The 12,421-nt window shown below is 44.9% G+C and overlaps 1 protein-coding gene and 2 long non-coding RNA genes across 7 annotated transcripts in view; 1 reads left to right on the forward strand and 2 right to left on the reverse strand.

The window, feature by feature from the left end:
- The window catches only part of LOC135394316 (tyrosine-protein kinase Fyn-like), a 204,460-nt gene that overhangs the window by 156,447 nt on the left and 35,592 nt on the right, over nucleotides 1-12,421 (forward strand). The window lies entirely within an intron of this gene.
- On the reverse strand, nucleotides 1,610-4,716 carry LOC135394324 (uncharacterized). The gene is made up of 2 exons (XR_010422839.1): nucleotides 4,663-4,716; nucleotides 1,610-1,849 (listed from the first exon to the last, which is right to left on the reverse strand). It is a non-coding gene; the product is annotated as an uncharacterized LOC135394324 (long non-coding RNA).
- On the reverse strand, nucleotides 4,748-6,541 carry LOC135394322 (uncharacterized). 2 transcript variants are annotated; one of them, XR_010422837.1, is made up of 4 exons: nucleotides 6,367-6,541; nucleotides 5,556-5,901; nucleotides 5,061-5,140; nucleotides 4,748-4,810 (listed from the first exon to the last, which is right to left on the reverse strand). It is a non-coding gene; the product is annotated as an uncharacterized LOC135394322 (long non-coding RNA). The 2 variants fall into 2 exon arrangements; XR_010422836.1 differs by having other exon boundaries at nucleotides 5,556-6,541.

Below are 12,421 nucleotides of genomic sequence, written 5' to 3' on the forward strand. Positions count from 1 at the left end.
AATCTATGCTAGACTGAGCATATTAACTTCGTTCATTCCAAGATTACCAGTGGACTGTTTGCGCTCTCGAAAATCAGGAGGTTTGTTCCGATCAGCACCACCCTTATGGTCTATCATGCACTAATTCAGTCTGACATATCGTATGTCTTAGAAATACATGGTCTCACATATTCATCCAATCTACTCCCTCTGCACCGCGCCCAAAAAGGGAGCTCTGCGTATAATGTTGTTTTTAACCCCTACCGAATCCATATCTTTTGCAGTTCAACGCTTGTCTGTCCATGACATTTACGCGCTTGCTAAGTTTAAAGTTTTATTATTCATGCATAAACTATAGTATGGTTACATCTCTTGTCCATTGGTTTTAACGAACCACTTTCAGTCTAGTTACCCATTGTGACGTCAGACCGCCACGTTATAAACACCTTCATTGCGTACCAACTTTGGTACCTACTCCATGTCATACTACGGTGCGAAACTATGGAGTCTCTACCGTCTGAAATGTGACTTCTGTCCTCTGCTATGCAATTTAAATTGGAGTTCCGCTCTTTCTTGAATACACGTAATAGCTTCATGTCGTAAATGTTCTATATAAACTCTGCTGCCATTTTGAAGTTGCTTTGTTATGTCTAATTGTTGTGCATAAGGATCGACATAGTTACTGACATGTGCTAGCCCCTTTTGCATTTGTTGGTGTACATATGTTTCCAAACTCATTTCTTTTTCCTTTAAATTTGCTCTATAAACTTTGCTGTCATTTTGAAGCTGCTTTGTTATATGTCTAATTGCTGTGTTATAGTCTTTCATAGTTCTCTATTTCCCTATTCTTTCTGTGCTGACATGTGCTAGCCTCTTTTGAATTGATAGCGTACACGCTCCGCTGAACACAATTCTCCCCACAAAGTAGCTAGTTTCTGTTCAGTGTGCAAAGGCTGTATTACAGGGCATGCCCTCACAGTCTTATGTCCTATTGATTTTCATGTAACTAGTGAATAAAAGAACCAGAACCAGAAACAAAAAGAAAGAAAAGACGCTTTGACGGTTGGCAAAAAGTCGGATGACAGCTGGCCAACGACTCTTTCGGCCAGCCAACGATGGCGCAATGTTGCATAGTGATAGGCAGAGCAAGGTTTGGCAAGCCGTCGGCCAGGGGGCAGACCTGTACCAAGAACGAGCTCGTTGGCCAAGCACTTGCCAAGCACGGCTCGGTTGGCCACACTGTAAAAAAACTACCGTAAAATATACGTATATTTTAATGGCAGCTATGTTGCCGGACGTTTCCCGTTAAAATTACGGCCACTTCGGAAGAAGTACTGCCGTTAAATTTACAGTAATTTTGATGTAACCAGAATGCTGTTTTTTTCCCGTGAAAATTACGGTGTCTTACAAAAAACGCAGCCGTAAAATTTACAGGGATTTTAATGGCAGCTATGTTGCCGGCTCTTTCCCGTAATTTTCACGGCCACCTGAGAGGGTCGGCTTTTGTTTAAAGTGTGGAGTGCATTAATTCCCACAAATTTGGGAACAGCACCGAAGGATGTGTAATTGTGTTTGTGTTCCTTTTATGGAATTGCAAGTCATGCAGTAATGTGTGACACAAGTCATAGAGTACAGGACCGAGCATTTATTGTACATACAGAGAAATGGTGAGAAATCTGTGACATCTGTTGAATCTGCAGCGATCAAAAGAACATCTTAGAGTTGCAAAGTATATTAAGTATATCTGGTTACCAAGTAAAACGTTCCCTTACACTTGTGCTGTTTTCGACACAATCCCCAGAACTTCTTCATAGGTTCTGGCTTCGTTCTTCAGCTTGCTGCCCCTGCAGGGCTGATCCACAGTATACTCCTGTAAGAAAGAAAATGCAGGATATGTAGTACGACAGTTACTACCATTCGAATGCAGGTCCACATGCACACACTTCTTGACATTACACATTCAGTATGGTGGCACTAGTACAGACACCTTTATGGTGCTGGCTGAGTACTTTCCAATACAAGCGAAGAAATATCTTAAGGTCTTATACTGGTCATAAAGACCTTCGCTCATACTGGGATACTACATATATCAATTTAAATATCGTTAGATATTGATGATTTCATGTGGAGTGACTGTGTGAAGACGCAATGATCTTACAGTGTTTGTCATTATAGATGTGGCCTAAAATTGTTGAAACGACGAATATGTTTGGTTATGAAATAAGCACGCTTCACTCGTATAATCACAAATGTCACCGAGATTATTCCAGGAAATACATCCCAAGCAATTCAACAGGTAGTTCCAATCACAAAATAGGTTTTAAATGAAAGAATCAGCAATGCCATCAGTGAAGCAAGTACAAATTTTTACTTTTGATGACTAGTGACACAGGTGATGTATGCAGGAATGAGATTTTTAGTTCATGGAAAATCACTGCACTAATCTCACCATGCACCAGAGAATTGCGTGCTTGTGTTTTGTTATAAAATATGTACCACATAAATTCGCTGCACCCTAATGTCCTTCATACTGACACATGCACCTCCCTCACCTGTACTACTCATAACCGAAAAAAAAGGGGGAGAGAAAGCACACAATTTCCATGTTGAATCTAACACTGATTTCTTTGTTCCACACGCATATCATGATTAGAGCTACCTCCGCGTTTGCCTCGCATCCATTTTACCCTCTGTATTCATACAGCATACTGCAGTTATGTCGCACAAGTATAACATTTTGTGATCAAAATGGGCTTTCTGTACCACTCAGTTTTTAGACTATAGTCATAACAAAGAAAGAACTTTGTAATGCTTCTTGCATTCTGGATGAATAAATACTATGGAGAGCAGAGCACAGCACCGCGGCGCACCAGCATACAGAGGGCACCACACTTTCTTACTGCTAGGGAGAAACAGAAGCTGGGTGATTTCACGCAGGATCAGGCAGGGTGGTCTGGTCAACCTTTCCAATTTTTTCTTTCGAACATATATTAAAGCCTCGTCCCTAGGAAGCATACTGGCACTGAAAGTAGTTGAAAATAATTGGTGGTTATTTTTCAATGAATTATCATTCAGATAGGGGATTTCGACCATTGCACTTCGCACACAGTTCAACGCCACATATCTATTTGACATATTCAGCTGAATTTGTTTTCAAGTGTTGTGTCAGGTGGGCAGCACTGCGTCCTATGCTCTGAGAATCCTAAGGTTTGCCTCTGAGGAGATAAAAAATCGCAAAGTTGCCTCATATGTAAAATATGATACGTTTTGAGAACCTCACAACTCGGCCCCCACTTGTGATGCTTGAAAATGATCTACATCATTTTGTTCGTTTCGAAATGACCTTTCTCCGCATAGCGAGTCCATCGTATCGCGAATTGCACCCCAACGGTCTTTTTGTGAATGGTATCTACGGAAAATGCGTATACTCGACATCGCACATACCATATATTCCCACTCGTACACTCACAAACGTTCTTCATGACCACTCAAAACAGCACATATAAAAAATTGCTTCAGACATGGACGAAATTACTTTGCGAATGACATTGAGTTACGAACGTAACTTCGACCATCCTTGAAGCAAATTTTTGTGTGTGCTGTTTTGAGTCTTCTCGGAGAACGTTTGTGAGTAAAATGAACGATGTCACGAGTGGGAATATATGGGATACACGCTGTCGAATTTACACATTTCTCGTAGACATCCTTCATAAAAGGACTGTTGGGGCCGTTGCCGTAATTCACAATGCAATGCACTTGTTATGCGAGGAAAGGGCATTTTGAGACGAACACAATGATGTGGATTATTTTCTGGTATCACAAACGGGGGACGAGTTATGAGGTTCCCAAAACGTGCCATATTTTACAAATGAAGCAACTTTGCGATTTTTTGCTCATCAAAGATGCACCTTCTTACAATCTGCAGAACTTCGTATGCAGTGCTACCCATCCCAGACAATACGCGGATAACAAATTCAGCTAAATATGTCAAATAGTTATAAAGATACTTGGCGTCAAACTGCATAAAAAGCGCAATGGTCGAAATGCCCACATCTGAATGATAGTACACTAAAAAAATAACCACCGATTATTTTCAACTACTTTCAGCGCCAATATACCTCCTAGGGACAAGGCTTTAAAATATGTTTGAAAGAAAAAAATGAAGAGGTCGACCGGACCACCCTGTCTGATCCGGCGTGGTCACCCAGCTTTCAATATATTAAGATATGGAGCTACACGTACTAGCCAGCTACCGGTAGCTTTACTCAACGACTTTATTTCCGACAAAAAAATAAGGAGAGGGACATCGAACATTATCCGCCATGCTATGCACTTATTGCCGCAAATTCTAAGTGGGTAAGAAGGCGCAATTTCAATTGCAAAGGAATGCTAATGTTCAAGGGTGGACAAGCAGCATGCCAACCCAACAAAATACCCTAATTCCATGTGAAGTTATAAGGGACACCAGCTCCTTATGTTCTACCTTTCGAGACATTGGTGTAACATTTAAGTTATGAACACAACAAGCATGCGTTACAGTCAATAAAGAACAGCAATACAAACGGCTAAATGAAATAAGCCGGAATAATACCAGTTTCTAGTTGAAATGTGCTCCTGCAGAGTGCAGGATTGAAACGATAAAGTGATGCAATGCTGATTGATGATAAAAACTGAAATACTCACTCGGCGTCACGAGAAACCATGCAAAAGAGATGCCTCCTCCTGGATCTTCTTGCAGAAAGTGATCCAAGGCCAAGGGTGTCTTGGGTGCCTTTCCACACGACTTGGCCAGGAAGGGTGGTGTGCACAGAAGTGACCATCTCTGCTGGAACTGATTGGAACCAAACAAATTATGCAGGGTCAAGAACACGTTAAACATGTTCAACAATCACGACATCGTTCAAGTAACACCACATTGACAAGTCATACGCATATGAAGCACATGATATGTCATACACGCATGCTCTTACATCTTTTCACCTAGAATACAAAATTTACAGCAGAGCAGTTTAGCATTCAGTATCTTGAAGCACTGAAATAGGACAAAGAAGTAAATCTAACACATCAGCAAGATAATTTACCTCCAGGTTACATCAGTGGGCATATGCGCACGGAGCTTGCTCAGCTTCTTTTAGCCGGCAGCAGCTTCAAGTAACGGTGACTGGAAATAGTACACAGGATCATTTCGTTTTTCGCGTGCAATAAGGCGAAAGTACGTGTCTTCTGGGAGTACCCCAGGCAAAAATTTTTTTAACTGGTACCAGTTGAACTGTGTTATCGAACAGGGACCAGTGCAACCGGTTCCAGCTCAACTGGTACCAGTTGGGACAACTGGTCCCTGTTCGATAACACAGTTCACCCAGTCCCTGTTGCAACTGGTCCCAGCTGAGACTGGGACCAGAAATCAGTTGGGCCAACTGGTACCAGTTGTGACTAGGACCAGCCAGAAACCAGTTGGCCCAACTGGTTTCTGGCCAGTCCCAATCTGAACTGGTTTCTAACCAGTCGCAGTCTCGACTGGAGCTGGTTGCAAACCTAATTGTTGAACTGGGACAAGTTGAAGTGGCTTGACTTACAGTGGCCTGCTCGGACAGAGGCTAGCTGGTAGGCAACCAGTGCCACTTTGCAGGATCGCTGTTCCCAGCAACGACAGATCCAAAGAACTGCAATGCAAAATTACATTTTATTTGTAATCAAACATTGCACATATTCTAATGTACATGTAGCGTAACTATAATGTAATTAAACAAAAGCAGTAGAGGAACTACAGAGTTACATGGAATAGATAATATTTCATGGCTGATGGGTCCCTTGCTCGGCTACCTTGTGGACATCTTGAATCATTCAACAAAGTATGTGAGATGTTCTTAATAGCACACGATGGATCGACATTTTCCTTTGAGCCCAAGCAGCTTAAGGTTTCTGGAAAGTTGAAAAGACACAAGTAAATATTATTCAATTGCAACATGTAATTAGAGTGTGCAGTTAATTTGAGCAGTCGTGGCCCCAAAAAGCACGCAAATCTCTCAACATTTCTGTTGTGGAGTAGTTGGACATATCAACTAAGAGATTCGCCGGCTTTCGGGGGCAGTGAGTACTACTCATTGCCCCCGAAAGCTGGCGAAGCTCTTAGTTCTACGCTAGTTCGAGAACACCCGTGGTGTGAAGGATCTAAAACACGAGCATGAACGAAGAAATACAAAGACAAAAACACGAGAATGAAACAAGTTTCTGGTAACGTTAACTAGCTACTCGTACATGTTACTCGTAAAACGGCATGCACATACAGGTGCCACGAACCTGACGCGGAACAAAGAGATGAGGTTCTAGTAGAAGTAATATTTCTAAATGGTGCACAAGGGAAAAGCACTTAAGCATAGTACTCACGATAAAGCGGTATCCACAGTTGTAGTCCAGCTGTAATCCTATAACACCCGCCCGCCCGGCCGCTGGCGCTCATTGTACTGTCGCACTGTCGTAACTTACAGACAAATCCTTTCGATTATAAAACCAACGCCTGTGGCACACATCACGCTAATAACGAGCAAAAAAGCGTTGTACAGGCAAGCTGCTAAGCAAGCGACCGTTGCACAGAGAACGCATCATTCATCACGGGAGCAGGAACGCACAAAATGCAAATATAAGAATTCCAAAATAACATTCGTTAACGCTAATGAAGTTTTCCAAAAATTGACATATGATTTTTTTCTACTAATAAAATTACTTTAACTTCGCCTTGCAATCTTTATATTAATATGTCATGGCACTGAAACCGAAACTTCCCCCAAACAGGTAAACTGGTCCAGTTCGAACTGGCACCACCTCACTTCCAGTTGCTCACCAGACCAACTTCAACTGGTACCATCTAATGAAATACAATGCATACCAACACTGTGCCACCATATGCATGTATACATGTACAGCAATCAGCCATTTATTAAAATTCACTGTTCCCAGCAAGCGTAGCACAATGTCAGATACTGGAATCCATGTGAAAGTGTGGCAGACTACCGTAATATCTACAGTCATTTGACCGTAATCAGGATTACGGGCACACTACTTTCTTATGTACGTGATAACAGTCATAATAACGGCATATTTCATTGGTGCCGTATTAATTACACTACTTCGACCGTATTTCCAATTACAGTAGCATACCTGTTCTTTTTACGGCAAAAAAATAGATTTTGACCGTAAAATTTACGGCAATTTTTTACAGTGCAGCCAAGCTCTTGCCAAGCATGGTTCAATCTCGGTATGTTGCTTTGGGGAGAGGGAAACGCGGAATGGTGTAGCACTGCATAAGTTCAACTTTCGATTGCCAAGTGATTGTCTCAAACCAAAAGCAGTAACAAACAGATACATTATCTTCATGGTGAGCTAATACGACAAGCAATTCCTCATTTCAGTGTTGTTTGTGTAGGCGTCAAATTAAACTTGGACACCTCACCCTTCATTTTGACTCACACGCGAGCAGGACTCTCGAATTTGTTGAAGCTCGCGTGAGAAACCTATGTATAGTATCTGCTGTTCTTCCTCAGGAAAGAAATGCAATTTCTTTTCTTTATTGTGAGCTGTTTGATTCTAGTGATCTCGGGCATATTACGAGCTTTTATGATTCTCCCCCTACGCCGCGAGACGATTGAGTATGAATACGAGCGACGTCACAGGACTGCTTTGGCCTAGCTTTGCACAATGCAGGCTGCCCAATGCTTGGCAAGTCATTGGCCAGGGTACAGATCCGTATCAAGCAACAAGCTTGTTGGCCGATAATGCACCAACCAAGGCCGAGTAGGCCAGCCTAGCTATTGCCAATCTTTTTTGCAAGGACGGCCCAACGACTTTTAGGTCGGAAGCACTCGTCGGCACGGCATTTTGCCGACGTTGTTTTTGTCCTTGGGGGGCAGCCAAAGCTGCATGGTGCGGTGCGCTGCTTAATAGTTGGGCCATGCATTTTTTTTTTTTTTTGCAACGGGCCGTGATTGGCCCATGCACAGGTGTTGTTCTATGGGCCACTGTAGAGCCCACGTTTACCCAATCAGTACCCAAGCTTGGTTCCTTATTGGACAGACATCGGCCCTACATTTGGCAGGTCGGCCCTCTACATTGGCCCGAGCTTGTGCCAGCTAAGTCGGCCCGAGTGAGGCCATTGTCAATCCCCAACCTTGGCCCAAGCTTTTTTTGCAAGCTTGGCCCAACAACTTTTAGGTTGGAAGCAGACGGCAGCCACGTTTTCGCCAATATTGCTTTTCCCGCCGGGACATCAGAAGGGAGTCTTGGACAAGTCTTGGGAGTCGAACGGAAATGTTCTGACAGAAACACAATGACCAACATCACTGTAGTCATTCACAGGATCATGTCAGTTGTTGTTGGTGCTTGTCAAATCACGTTTTTCGAAAGCTCCCATGAACATTTTATAATCCAGACGTTATGCACATGATTACTCATGAGTTATGAACCATACCTACACCTCACGTGAATGTTTTGTACCACTGATATGTCTGGAAATGTCAGGGGGCTTTATCGCTTCCATCGCTCGCGAGCTAACGAGGGGCGGGGCTCTCGTTAACACCGAACACGTGACACATTTCACGTGACGCGTTTTTTTCGTTAACGGGACAAAGGCGTAATCTCTCGCTCGCTTAACGGCCAACGGTGTCGTCTGCCTAACGAATGTGTTCACGTGCTCACAGGCTTCATCGCCTACATGGCTCATGATCTAACGAAGCGCGAGGCGCTCGTGAACTCGACGCCAGCGACGGTGTCGATAGACGAGTATCGGTAGAAGGCGATAACAAGCACCGGGAGCGACACCAGCCACTTTTGGTATTCCCATGTCGCTTTTAACGACAGTGCGGTTAAGGCCAGTTCTCACTTGGCGACGCCCGACGCGACGCCGTGAACGGACGGCGGAAATAGATGTGCATTTTCGGCGTTGAGACAGGAGAGACGTCGAGCCAAAAACGAATTGTCATGCCGGACTTCTTTCACGACGTCGGCGACAGCTGCCGAGAACGATATACCGGCGACCAATCAGGTGACACAGAAAGGCCACGCCTCCTGATTTTTCGTCTGCTTTTGACGACGGGATGTCACTTTGGTGGGAACATGAAAATCGTGAAATTCGTGTCGCGGCGAATATGCGCCTCTACTTCCGCCGCCCGCTCACGACGTCGCGTCGGGCGTCGCCAAGTGAGAACTGGCCTTAAGTTTGTTGACTGTCGTTAGAGGTTAAGACGTCTGGGAACGAGACGCCGCGCTCTCAGCCAATAGTACGTGTAGCAGGAGGAGAACTACGTGGAATGCCCCTTGTTTTGGAAGCAGAGGACGACGACGACGATGCGTTGACGATGGAGAAGTATGGGGTGCGTTTTCTTATTCAACCCGAGTAGCGAACGGCTAGAGTTACTATGGCGGGCTAGAAGAAGATGCGTGCGTCGGCCTAACGTGGCAACGCCCACCGTCGGGCAAACGCGCGCTGCCGACGCACGATCTGAAGTGGTCAGTAAGGACACCGTCGTCCGCTGGATAGGCGAGCCTCGCCGGCGCGAGGAGCAATGACGCTACTCTCGGTGGCAGACTCAAGTCTGTCAAGCAAAAAGCCTAAATTTGACGACATTAACTTACTTTGTATTTACCTCTAACAAATATAAATTTTGTTACCGCGTGGAAAGAAACCTTCTTGCACATACTTCGCTAGATGAGCACGTAATACACGAATCAGCCAATGCGAATGCAGTGCGGTATCGTCTGCTGCCGTCGCTGGCTCGAAGGGAATCCTTCGGCGCTCGGAGGTGTCTCTTTGTCTTTTCACTCTACACATGTGTTGAGAATTAGTTTCGTATTTTATTTTAGCATCACATTCGTAGAAGACGAGGACGGTGATCTGTGCACTATACGCCGCGTGGAAGATTGCTATACTGACGAGAATAAAGTTATTTGGTGGACTTACGGTGTGCTTGCTGAGCTTGTCGAGTGATCTCGTCCTCCTTTTTAGTTCTACAACTAAACTAAGCAGTGATTCGGGTAAATAGCACAGGACTACACAGACTGCTGGGGCATCCAGAGAAATGCCGGCTACAACAAGCAGCCAAGCTCAAAATGTGCGGAGCGGAGGCAGATGTCGACGGAGGAGGAGGCAGGTGCCACCATCAATGTCCACCAACTCCTTGAAGAACGAAGGAGAATCGTGGAACAACAACGGCGGACCGCAGGAAGCATTGATCGCCTATGCCAAGTATGCCCAATGAAAGAGTTACTAACAATACGGATAATAAAATATGTACTGGCTCATTCCCGCAGGCACTGGCTCCAATATCACAATATTTTGCGCACAAGCTTCTGCAGAAAAGGCATACAAATGAATAGCGCTAGTATTGCTAGTTTTTTTTACTGCTGTGTCCAAATAGTTCATAAATAAAGAAATGTCATGCTTGTGCAAGACGGAGTTAATTTCACAATGGTGTGTTACATACACACGAACTCAGCTAATGCGGGTATATAACATTCCCTATATGGGAAACACTCGATGTCATGTCAATGTTTCCATATATATCCTGTATGTGTATACACGAGGCTTTGGACAGTCGGAAGAAGGAAACAAACTGCTCTTCCGACAACGACGTGAAGACATCCTTGTGAGCACGAAATGTCCTCGTTGACTGCACTGAAGTGGCTACTTGGTCTTCTAGAAACCCGTACACAAGCGCCATTTTCAACGACGAACATCGCAGCGTTTTGCGTCGGCTGACCTCCTCGCCCAATGGCTACGAACGCCACACACCCGGCGATGGTGGCAGGCTGCGAGTAAGGTCACTTCTTCCTTCTCACGACGAAGCGGGTCACGTGCAGCACGCGTTACTATGGAGACGACGCTGCGCTACGCACCGACAAGTGGCCAGTAATCCGCCCTGGTCTCTCCCTCGTCTAGCAACACACTCTCTTCAGAGCAGAGTAGAGTAAAGTTGTCACTCCCTGGCTACTCTGGCTAATTTTCGCCGCAGAGTTATGACGTCATTTCCGCTAATCTGGCTACTCTGGCTATTTTTCACCGGCTGAGAGTAACTCGGAGTTGCCAGAGTTGAATAAGAAAACGCACCCATGGTGAGCATAGAAGAAGGGTGCGTCCGAATAGTGATGCGTCGCGCATGCCGTCATAGTGTGCGTCACATGTGCGCCTTCGAGCTAAAGTATTCGAACGAACACCGAGCACCGCTACGCGCGCCATCTGGCGCTGATCGTCTGCAACGTATATTTAATAAAAAAAGTCTCCAGAGGGCGCATAGTATGAGGGACAGGAAAATCAGCCGTAATAGCAGCGACGACAATAATTTCTCGGAATTCAGCATGGACACCAAGGCAGTTCATGTGCATGCGCACAGAGAGTGAGGTAGCTTGAAGGTGTCTAGAAGTCTTACACGACAACTGACGGAAGGACGAAAAATAAGCACAGCATAGTACAAAACGCTCTCAAAAGGAGCACCCTGGAAGAGAAAAGATGACGAGAACTCTGCTGCTAACAACAGTAACGTGATACAGTACCTGAATCGGCTTGCTGCGCATTTATCCTGCCCAAAGCACACTGTAATCGTCAATGACGACCATTATGCAACGTCGTGAGCAACGGTTATGTTCTGACAACTTATCCAAGGCTGAAAGCGACAATCCCGCACGGGGAGCATTTGTGTGTAGTTTTATTATTCCATTCGCAAATAAATCATAAAACAGCTGAAAAAGCTCAGTCTGCTTTCGTATTTCGTTTAACACTTCTACTTCAATATGTGTTGGGGACTGGCAGCGACGGCGGCTTGCGGGTTGCTCATGACTGAGCACCTCATGTTCTGGGTCTTCCCCACGATTTTCCACATCTTCCAACCGATCTTTTGGCGTTTCTCATTCCCGTGCAGGGGTGCGAAAGCTCGTGTCGCTTTAACGAGACCGAAAAGTGAATATAAATCTATCGAAACTTTATGTTCAGCGAAAAGCTTGAACCTTCTAAAGTTCAAATGTCAAAGAACTCCGCTGAAACCGCAGTAGTTTTTCTTCCATCGAATTTTCGATGGTTGCATGTCCAGGAACCTAGTACGAAACCGACAGTCTGTCAACAATTGCATCACACCGCGCCATCTGCCGAGGACACATGTAATACGCGCGCTTCCGCTCGCTAATCCGGCGATAACGAAAGTGGCATTGGGCATCTGTGACCACTTTCTACGTCGAGGATGTCGAACCTCCCGAACCTGACTGCGCTAGAACTTCGCATTCTAGAACTATCGCTAGCACAGAACTTCAGTTCGTACGATAACATGCCGGGAAGTGTGTCCGTCGCAGCAGAAGATTCCCCGTCCACAGATTTACCGGAGTCACCGCGCCGTCCTCACCAGTATACTGGTGAGGACGGCGTGAGGAGCTGACCGTGCCGGGAACACTTAAATTTACATGT

The sequence above is a fragment of the Ornithodoros turicata genome, chromosome 5 (assembly GCF_037126465.1).
Source record: "Ornithodoros turicata isolate Travis chromosome 5, ASM3712646v1, whole genome shotgun sequence".
Taxonomy (NCBI): Eukaryota; Metazoa; Arthropoda; class Arachnida; order Ixodida; family Argasidae; genus Ornithodoros; species Ornithodoros turicata.